Consider the following 10603-nt stretch of genomic DNA (forward strand, 5'->3'; position numbering starts at 1 on the left):
CCAGTGAGGGAACAGCCTGGTGTCTCTGGGGGAACACATTCCCAGCAATATACCAAGGACCTCCCCTCTCCCCCCCCCCAAAAGCAAAAGGCCCTATTCCTGAAGTGAGGAGAAGATGGCGGCACGACTGCAGCGCGCGCGGCCTCTCCGGTGATGAATATCTGTAATCTGTCAAGTAGGGGACCATGCACAATTCTGATTTGATGGAGACAAATATGAGAGTACAGAGGAACATCTGGAAAACTTCTGAAATGCCCGTTTCGTTGCCACTGCTACTGTGTGGTAACCAGAATCTCCGGAGCAGAAGGCCCCGAATCCTCAGCTTTGCTTGTTTCAGTGGTCGGTCGAAGGCGCTCCGCAGAGGATGGCGCTCGGGAGGCTGTATCAGAGGGGCTGGTCGGAGGCTCGAAGTTTTCGGACGGACGAACTCAGTGTTGGCTGTGGTCGGCTGCTTCCAAGGCATCGGCAAGTTGACGGTGCCTGGAGGTTTATGGTAGGGAGTTTCTCCCTTTTGCCGCCTGCTATCGGGGACTCGGGAGTCAATCGACTCGGGGGCTTTGAGATTTTTTTTAACCGTTCCCATGGTTTGTTCTTCATCAAATTATGGTATTGCTTTGCACTGCTGCAACTATATGTTATAATTATGTGGTTCTGTCAGTGTTTGTCCTTTGGTTTGTCCTGTTTTCTGTGATATCACTCCGGAGAAACATTGTATCATTTCTTATTGCATGTATGCATTTCTAAATGACAATAAAAGAGGACTGAGCGTTCCCATAATCTAAAAAGGCCCTATTCCCGAAGGCTTAGTAGGTCCATGCTCCAGTGTGTCGCTACGGATAGAAGGATTTATGCTGAAGCCTTACTTGACATCAGGTCACAGGTCATGTTGTTGTACTGTTCATTTTACAATCAGTATCTGAAGCATTTACCCTTGACGCCATTCAGGGCTTAATGCTAGTGATTATCTGGACGATGGTTATTTGTCAGTGAAGTTGGAGCTCTCGGAGGCCGATGTGGGAGTGTCTGAGGTCCTTGATACATTAGTGCTGGTGTGTGTGGACCCTGTTTCCGGCAGCATTTCAATTCTGGTGGGGACCAACATCCCTCTTGTGAGGAGACTCATGGGGGCCTGCAAGGAGAAGGAGATGTGCATGGCTGCATTGGTCTGGATACCGAATTTATTTGAGGGACTGTGTGGTTCACCCCGTCGAAGCCAATGGTGGTACAGCCGGGGAAAGTAGCTAGAGTGATGGGGACACCCAAATTTCCTGGAGTGCCTGGGGGCGAGGCCCTCTTAGTAGATGTTCCGGAAGACCACGAGGGGGAGTCGGAATTTTCTGCTGGGGTACTGGTGAGGCCCGAATTGCAGAAGCCCTTGGTTGTACAGGCAAGCAGGATGGCAGTGATTGTCAGGAACACTATGAAGAGGGAGGTCACCTTCAAGTGGTGGATGCCCCAGCACATCTGTTCCCAGTGACAGTAACGTCTAGTGTCCCTGTGAGACAAGCCAGGGAGAATCTACTGGGAAAAGAGAGAAAGTTGACCGCTGAGTCATTCAACTTCAGGGACGCCCCAGTTCCTACGGGTTGGATGAGGTTGGTAGTGAATATGTTGAAGCTGGAAGGCGTCTTTTCCACTGATGTGTTTGATGTGGGTTGTTCCAAGAGCCCTCATCACCTGTCCGGGTGACCAAGGACAACCTGTTGAGAGCGGTTGCGGAGGCTGACCCCTGCAGAGGTGGAGGACATTCAGCAGCATGTGTGTAAGCTGAAGGAAGCTGGGATCATCACTGAGTCCCCAAAGCCCCTTTGCAACCCCAATAGTAGTGGCCCAAAAGAAGAATGGCAAGGTACAGATGTGTGTGGGCTATAGGATTCTGAACAGGCACACCGTCCCTGACCAGTGTACAGTCCCGAGGACTGAAGATGCACTGGCCTGCCTCAGTGGTGCGAAGTGGTTTAGTGTGCTGGACTTGAGGAGTGGATATTACCAGATCCACATGAGTGAGGCTGACAAAGAGAAGACGACATTTATATATCCCCTGTGACTTTTCCCATTTGAAAGGATGCCCCAGGGCATATCGGGAAGCCTTGCAACCTTCCAGAGCGTCATGAAGAAGACAGTGGGGGATATAAACTTGCTTGAGGTATTGGTGTATCTGGATGACCTCAGTGTTTGCATCCACCATGGAAGAATATGAAGCGAGCCTGCTGAAGGTGCTGGGCTGCCTGCCAAACATCTGTTATCTATGTTGGGCACATAGTCTCACGGATGGAGTAGCTACAGATCCAGCTAAGATAGAGGCAGTGACCACTTGGCCAAGACCCCAGACTGTGAGCACTCTGCGCTCATTCCTCGGGTTCTGTGGTTACTATCGGAGGTTTGTGAAAGGCTACATGAAAGTGAGTCACCCGTTGAATCAGCTTCTGTGCGGTTACCCTCCCTTGGGGAAGAAAGGGAGGGGGCAAAAAGGACAGGAGGGTGGAGGGTATCTTAGCCTGTAGGAGCCCTTTGGACTGAGGTGGGACTGCTGACCCAGGCACCGGTGCTAGCTTTTGCGGACCCTCAATTGCCATATGTACTGCACATGGATGCCAGCCGAGAGGGCTTAGGGGGCATCCTATATCAGGATCAGGACCCCAGGTTGAGACATGTTGTGTTTGTCAACCGGAGTCTGTCGCCCGAGGAAAACTATCCCACGCACAAGTTGGAATTTCTGGCGTTGAAATGGGCGGTGGCGGATAAGCTGAGTAACTACCTCTACAGGTTTGAGGTGAGGATAGACAACAACCCCCTAAATTATATCCTGACCTCAGTGAAACTGGATGCCATAGGCCATCGGTGTTTGGCCGCATTGCCTATGATTTCAGCCCAAAGTACCGGACGGGAAGCAGGAACATTGATGCTGATGCTTTGTCCCAACGGGCGCATGAAGGACTGGTCATGGACGAGGAGTGGGAGAGCATTCCTGCCCCAGGGAAGGGCAGGTGTCAGTTTGCCATCACCGTGAAGACAGGGGGAAAGGAAGGACAGGATTAAGCGGTGGATCAATTGGGAGCTTCTGATGATGCCATTCCCCAAGTTTATTGTAACCTGACTGGTTGGAAGCCAAATCAGCTGCCGGAATTGGGTTCTGGGGAAGTGGCAGCTGCTCAGTGAGACGACCCGGCATCGGTATCATCTGGTCAGCGGTCGAAAAGGGAGACATGGCTCTGGCAGAGAAGATGAAACACGCGGTGGTGCCTCCATTACTAGAATAGCTTCAGTTGAAATTGCGGAACCAGATCCTATACCGGGTCATGTCACCCCCCACCCCTCCCCGCCACCGGACCGACCTCAGCGTTGCCAGCTGGTTCTGCTGGAGAAGTATCAGAAGATTGCGTTGAGGTCACTTGATGATGATTTTGGACATTTGGGGGTTGAAAAGACCCATGGATTGCTCAGAGACCTGTTTTACTGGCCCTGCACAGGCTTGTCCTACCAAGGACCAGAGGGCATCCACAGTGGCCGAAGTGTTATGGGAGAAGTATTTCATTTACTATGGCCTCCCCAGGCGGATATACAGTGATCAGGGACGGGATTGCGAGAGCAGACTCATTCATGAATTACTAGACATGCTTGGAGTCGAGAAGTTGAGGACCACGCCCTATCATCCGCAGGGTGATCCCCAGCCCAAGAGGTTTAATCGGACCTTGCTAGACATGCTTGGGACTTTGGAGATCACCAAGAGCAGGTGGAGTCAACATACTGAACATCTGGTCCACTGAAATGAAGTTACTGGATACTTTCCATACTATCTAATATTTGGGCGCGAGGCGAAGTTGCCCACTGACCTTTGTTTTGGGATTGACCACCAAAGACTTATCTGAAGTATGTGTCTGACATGAAAAGAGAGCTGAAAAGAGCTTATGAATTAGCTGGGGTCATGACTGCCACGCAGAATCAAGGAAATAAGAGGAGGTACAATCAAAAGGGGAGGTCCTCCCAACTCCTGCCAGGAGACCAGGTCCTCATAATGAATTTGGGGCTACCTGGGAAACATAATTTGCTGGACTGCTGGGTGGCTAAGCCCTATATGGTGGAGAGTCATACCAGTTTTCTGGGTGAAACCAAAGATGGGAATGGGCCTGTTAAGATTCTCCATCCGAACCACCTGCTGCCCCTGAGACAAGAGGTGCAGGTACACCCAGAGGCTGACTTGGAGCCTACACCTGGTAAAAGGACTCTGCGGAAACACAGGGCGACTGCAGGGCCCGCAGCAGGAGAGGTTAGCCTGGCTCCCATCCCTGAGAGGGATACTGATTCAGAGAATGAGGACCTGGATGTGTGGTATATGCTGCCTTTTGCTAACTCCCCATTGATTGAGGAAGAGACTTCAAGCACTTCTCCCGCTGAGTCAGGTGAAGTGCGGGGGGGGAGGGGTACTATCTGTGGATAGCCTGGGTCCTGGCCACGGGACAGAGGGGTCGAGTTGCAGGTGGGCACAAGTGATAGGTCGGGGGAGGCCTCGGCAGGTAGCCTGGAAGTATCTCCGGTAGTGCTGAACCTGAAGTTAGGTGACGGCGTGCGGAAGTCTCAGAGAGTTATGAGACCACTGGATAGGCTGGCCTACGTAGTACCAGGGGAACAGAGTGTGGCCCCTACCGTTTTGGGGAGCTGTCACTGCCTTTTAAACCTGTATTGGACTTTGTGTTTTGCAGGAGGGGTCAGCAAATTATCTCAACGCCAAGATGACATAACTAAATTTGGTTAGGGGTGGGGGGAGGGGGAGGGAGTAAAGAGTGTAATTCGCTGTAAGGTTTCACTGCTAATGTAATGGTTTCTCTATAGCAGCAATGTTTGGGTTATGATTAGAAATAACAGTGGGCTTAGGAATGTATGCTAGCCAATGAGCAGGATGTTGTTCTTTCTTATAGGTCTGGGAGCAGGGATTTCATGGTCTTTTGCCAGGGAGAGATGAGGAGAGAAGACGAGAAAGGAGAGAGCTGGTAGACCGCCAGACAGAGGGGACCTGGAATGGGGGTAAGCTACGCTCTGAGTAGGTCAACGGGGAACAAATGAACAGAACCATGAGCTCCAACATTGTTCATTAGACTGTTTCATGAGGATGAGCCCTGTTCTTTTTCTGTTGCTTTACTAACCATATAGTCCAATTAAGAATTATAAAGCTCAATCGTTTAATTGCATATTGCGTACTGTTTGTTATTACATGGTACTTACTGATTTCTAACAAGGGACACATCGCACAGCATCCACCCAAACAAGATTTCTTAAGTTTGGCCGGACCGAGGGTTGTCTTCCCCTAGATTAAGCCAGTCGAACCGAGAGTTACACTTGCAAGCAGAACAAAAGCTACACCTGCCCCTACACCTCTCCCTCGCTACTTAAGAAATAGGTGCAGGAGTAGGCTATCTGACCTGTCAAGCCTGCTCTGCCATTAAGATCACGGCTGAACTGACCATGATGTCATCTCTACCTACCTGCTTTTTCCCCATAACCTTTAATTCCCCTACTATGCAAAGATCTATTCAACCTTGTCTTAAATATATTTACTGAGGTACCTCCACTGCTTCATTGGGCAGAGTTCCACAGATTCACCACTCTTTGGGAAAAGCAGTTCCTCCTCATCTGTCCTAAATTTATTCCCCTAAATCTTGAGACTATGTCCCCTAGTTCTAGTCTCACCTACCAATGGAAACAACTTTCCTGCCTCTATCTTACCTATCCCTTTTGTAATTTTATATGTTTCTATAAGATCTCCTCTCATCTTTCTGAATTTCAGCAAGTACAGTCCCAGGCAACTCAATCTCTCCTCAAAGGCTAACCCCCTCATCTCTGGAATCAACCTGAACTACTATTCAGGGCCCCAAACAGTCCTTCCAGGTGAGGTGACACTTTACCCCTGAGTTTGTTGACATCATGTACTGTGTCCAGTGCTCCCAGCGTAGCCTCCTGTATATCGGTGAGACCCAATGTAGATTGGGATTCCAATTCACTGAGCACCTACGCTCTGTCCGCCAGAAGCAGCAAGATCTCCCAGTGGCTACCCATTTTAATTCCACTTTCCATTTCCATGTCAATCCATGGCTTCCTCTATGTCGCGATGAAGCCACTCTCAGGTTGGAGGAACACCACCTTGTATTCCATCAGGGTAGCCTCCAACTTGATGGCATGAACATCGATTTCTCGAACTTCTGGTAATGCCCCCCCCCTTCAGCATTCCCCAACCCCCTTTCCCTCTCTCACCCATCTCCTTGCCTGCCCATTGCCTCCCTCTGGTGCTCCTCCCACCCTTTTCTTCCATGGCCTTCTGTCCTCTATTAGATTCACCCTTCTCCAGTCCTGTATCTCTTTCATCAACTTCCCAGCTCTTTACTTCATCCCTCCTGCCTCCAGTTTCACCTATCACCTTGTGTTTCTCCCTCCCCTCACCCCCACAACTTTAAATCTGTTTTTTTTTCCTCCAGTCCTGCCCAAAACGTCAGCTGTACTCTCTTCCATAAATGCTACCTGGCCTGCTGAGTTCCTCCAGCATTTTGTGTGTGGCTTGGATTTCCAGCATCTGCAGATTTTCACTTGTTTGTAGGTACATGCAAATACTCTGATTGTATTGAAACTGCTTAACTAATGTCAGTTTTGGTTGTGGAATATATATTTTGTAAAGCTGCATGTTGTTGAGCTCTACAGCCTTATTGTATCCAGTGCACTCATCCACCTACAGGAAATTCTCGATAAGAAAATGGGAGGGGCAACCTCCAGAAGACCAGAATAGTGATAACTCCAAATATACTTGCTGTCATTGTAATTAAGACAGGCTGGTGAGGGCAAGATTAATTAGGCTTTTTACCTGGTGTGTGGCATCAGTGCAGCTCATACTTTTAATTCAGAGCATCTAAAAGCAGGTTCTGATTTGCAAAGGACACTATCAAAAACGCTCAAAAGTATGCTTAAAACAAGCCTTCACAGTGAAAAAAATATAGTTGTGGATGAATCATGTAGCAACATGCCGATCAGCTCATTCCTGATCAGTGAAACATTTCCAGGGGTATTTGTTTGACACGTTTTCAAAACCAATATATTGGCATCCGAGTGAAAGCATGTTCATTAAGTGACATTCTTCAAGAAAACAGTGGACCCAGATTTAACACAACCAGAGCAATAAACAAAAGGACCCCACCACTTTGCAGATGAATAAATGAGGTTGAGAGGGTAATGACCAGACAACTCAGAAATGTGTAAAAAAATGCAAGAGTTCATCTACCCTATATTTAAATCGAAATATACAATAACAAAATTTTAAATAAAGTAATCCAAATCTCATAGGGCGTGGGTTGAGGCGGCGAATAATGCACACTAGTCTGACTCGGTCAGTTTGTTGATGTCTAGTATTTACTTATTCGGAGGGCGGCCACGAAATAAATCTCAGGTTTCCTTGTGGTTGCCGTTTCCTCCTTCGTTTTAACCGAGGCCCCGGTCTCGGCCCCTAAAGCCGGCCTCTTCACCCACAGTCAGACCGCAAAGGGAGGCAGCGACCATTGGCATCTTAGATAAATTAAACAATTAGAGCAAAGAAATACGGGGCAAACTTAGCATTAAAATTCGCTCTGCTCATCAAAGTTTGAGAAATAAGAAATAACCATCACGCACCTGCTCCGAAGGGTGCCTGGGACAGCGGCCAGAGGAGAACGACGCTGTTTTATTTCCCCACTGACTAATTTAATATCTCGGAATTGACGACTACCCTGAAGATTTTATTTTATATTACAATCTTTAATCGCTCCACAGCCGCCTCCTGGCGTCGAACAAACAAGCTCTTGCCTCGTTTCCACTTGGTGACGTTCGGTGCGCGTGCACCCTACACGAGCGCGCTCGCGGTGACGCCGGGTCGCGTGCAGCTTCTTCCCTTTCCCCTCTCCATGGGGTCTGGGACCTCGAGCACTCACTCTCGCTCGCGCTCTCACTCTCCCCTCCCCCAGCTGGGTTCAGGTGAGCGCGCATGCGCTCGCCTTTCCACCTCCTCCCAACCCTTTTTCCTGTTGGGATGCGCGTGTGCGCGCTTGTCTGGAGGAGGGCGCGGTGGTTGCCTAGTAGCGACCCCGAGCGGCAGGAAGGACCCTGGGAGCGTATGGAGAGACGCGGAGTTTCACGTCGGGCAGTACCTGATTGATGAACGAGCTTCTAACACGTTAACTTGTTTCTCTTCCCACAGGTACAGCTTGACCTATTGAGTATTTCCGGCATTTTCTGACTTTATTTTAGATTTCCAGCATCTGCAGTAAAGAGGCGAAACGATTTGCATTAATAACGGAGCCAAATTTATCTTCACAAGAATTGAAAGAATCCTTGTTTGGCACTTCATCCCCTTTTGTGTTTTTTTTGAGTATTCCAGCACAGTCACTTGAATTTGTGAAAACTTGGTGTACTGAGTCACTCATAGCTGATTCGACATCATTTCAGCTTGGGATAAACATATAGTGTAGTTCTTTTTTTAAAAAAGTACTCGTTCTTTTGATTTAGTTTATGAGAAGTGACAGAGATTTCTGGTGCAAGCAATTCAGGAGTATTATTTCTACTCTAGTGCCTATTTATTTAATTTTCCTTGTGTTTCCTTACACTGGGGTAAACAGCCAGTTTCCAAAATCAGTGCCTGTGGTTAGACAGTTTCATTCAGTGTCTTTTCTGCTTGTCTTCCCAGTAAAATCATTTTAATTTTATTAGGTTAGTACATTTAAAATTTAATATTTTCATTATAACATCTTGATTTATAAGCAACATTTTAATAAGAGACCAAACACAAAATAATTATACACAACATGACATGGAATTGGAAATAAATTCCAAGAATTCAAGTGCTGAGGGGTTTATTTATCTCAATTTCCTCTTGAGATCTGCACTATTACATAAGCAGTATATTTGTTTCCATGTAATATCAAAAGATTGCTGAGAGCATTGGAAATAACAAAGGCTATGGAACCAGGCCGTATCTCAGCTGAATCTTTGAAGACTTGCCCTCCAAAACTATCAGAAGGCAGGGGACGGGTTGCTGGGCACTGAGGAAAGAAGGCAGTTGTGAGACAGGGAAATGGAATTAGGAAATAGGTAGGCTTTCAACCTAAACTGAGGACCAGTGACGGAATTCAATAAATTCGGATTCGTTTATAGTGATACACACCAAGATCCAATGAAATTCCTTGCTTGGATGAAGCCCACAGAGTAAACAGGTTAATGTATTAATAAATAGAACATGGTAATATTAAATACATGTGCCACACAGCCAAGCAGTTCATGGGGGAGGGGTAGAGTATGAAGTAGGAGGAAAAGAAACGCTCAAGTGCCAATAACAGAATAACTGAAGAACGTAGAAATAAGAGTCTAAGAGTGTGGCAACACCATTGGTAAGGGGATTTGAAACAGTTGGTTTGTTCATAGTCTGATTGCTGCTGGTGAAAATTTCTTCCAAGTCTGGACATTCAGGCTTTCAATCTTTTGTATCTTCTCCCAGAAAGAAAAGGACAGATATCTTTGATATCATTGGTCTTAAGGTTCCATATGTAAAGATGGACTGGACAGAAAGAAGTGACAAGCTGCACTTACCACACTCTTGCAGGTTCAATCAGTCCAGAGCAGACCAGTTGCCATATCAGGTTGAGATGCGGTCCATCAGGGTTCTTTCTTAAAGCACATGTAGAACTTCAAGAGAATTCTCACGGACATGTTGAATCTTCTTGGACACCTAAGAAAGTACATATGCTTATGTACTTTCTTGATCACTGCATCGGTGTGGAAGGACCAGGTGAAGTTGCTTGTGATATGGATATCAAAGAACTTGAGGTTCTCAACTATTACCATCTCTGCAGCAGTTCTGTTGACAAAGACAGGATTATGTTTACCTCACTCCTTACCCCAGGATTCTTGGGTCAACAACCAACTTTTTCACCTTGCTGACATAAAAACCAGGTTATTGTTTTGGCGTCCTGACACAAGGTTTACAATCTCTTTTTTGTCTCATCATTTTGTTGTCATATCATTGGTGAACTTAAAAGATAGAGTTATTAGTGTATTTGGCCACACAACATGGATATACAGGGAATTGAGCAGGGGAGTTAACACACAACATAGGGGAGCACCAGTAGATGAAATTTTATGATTAGTCCAAATAAACTGAGGTCTTTCAGTTCAGAAGTCTAGATGCCATCTGCAAATGGGGGCCTCAAGCCAAGCTCCCATAATTTAGAGGTGAGCTAATTTGGTATTATGATGTTGAATGTTGAGTTGTCATCAATGAATAAATAACATCTTGACAGGTACGTCTTTATTGTTGAGGTGCTCCAGAACTGAACATTGTGCAAGTGATAATGTATCCTCCAAAGGCTTATTTCTCCTGCATGCAAATTGCATAGGTTCTTGATCATGGATTGCCAACCCGGGGTCCACGGACCCCTCGGTTAATAGTGGAGGTCTATGCGTAAAAAAAAGGCTGGGATCCCCTGGTCTAGATTGTCTGAGAGGCAGGTACTGATGTGGGTCATGACAAGTCTTTAAAGCATTTCATTATAGTTGATTCAAGAACTACTGGTCAGTCACCATTGAGACAGGATGTTAC

At 47.0% G+C, this 10603-nt stretch overlaps 1 protein-coding gene across 3 annotated transcripts in view; it reads right to left on the reverse strand.

Annotated features, from left to right (window-relative positions):
• LOC134344471 (rho GTPase-activating protein 12-like) overlaps positions 1 to 7961 on the reverse strand; it is a 228866-nt gene extending 220905 nt beyond the window's left edge. For all 3 annotated transcript variants that reach the window (XM_063044341.1, XM_063044339.1, XM_063044338.1), the window contains exon 1: positions 7648 to 7961. The gene's annotated coding sequence lies outside the window, so the exon portion shown is untranslated. The remainder of the gene's footprint in view (positions 1 to 7647) is intronic.
• Positions 7962 to 10603: the final 2642 nt, after the last annotated feature.

This window comes from Mobula hypostoma, chromosome 3 (genome assembly GCF_963921235.1).
Source record: "Mobula hypostoma chromosome 3, sMobHyp1.1, whole genome shotgun sequence".
Lineage (NCBI taxonomy): Eukaryota > Metazoa > Chordata > Chondrichthyes > Myliobatiformes > Myliobatidae > Mobula > Mobula hypostoma.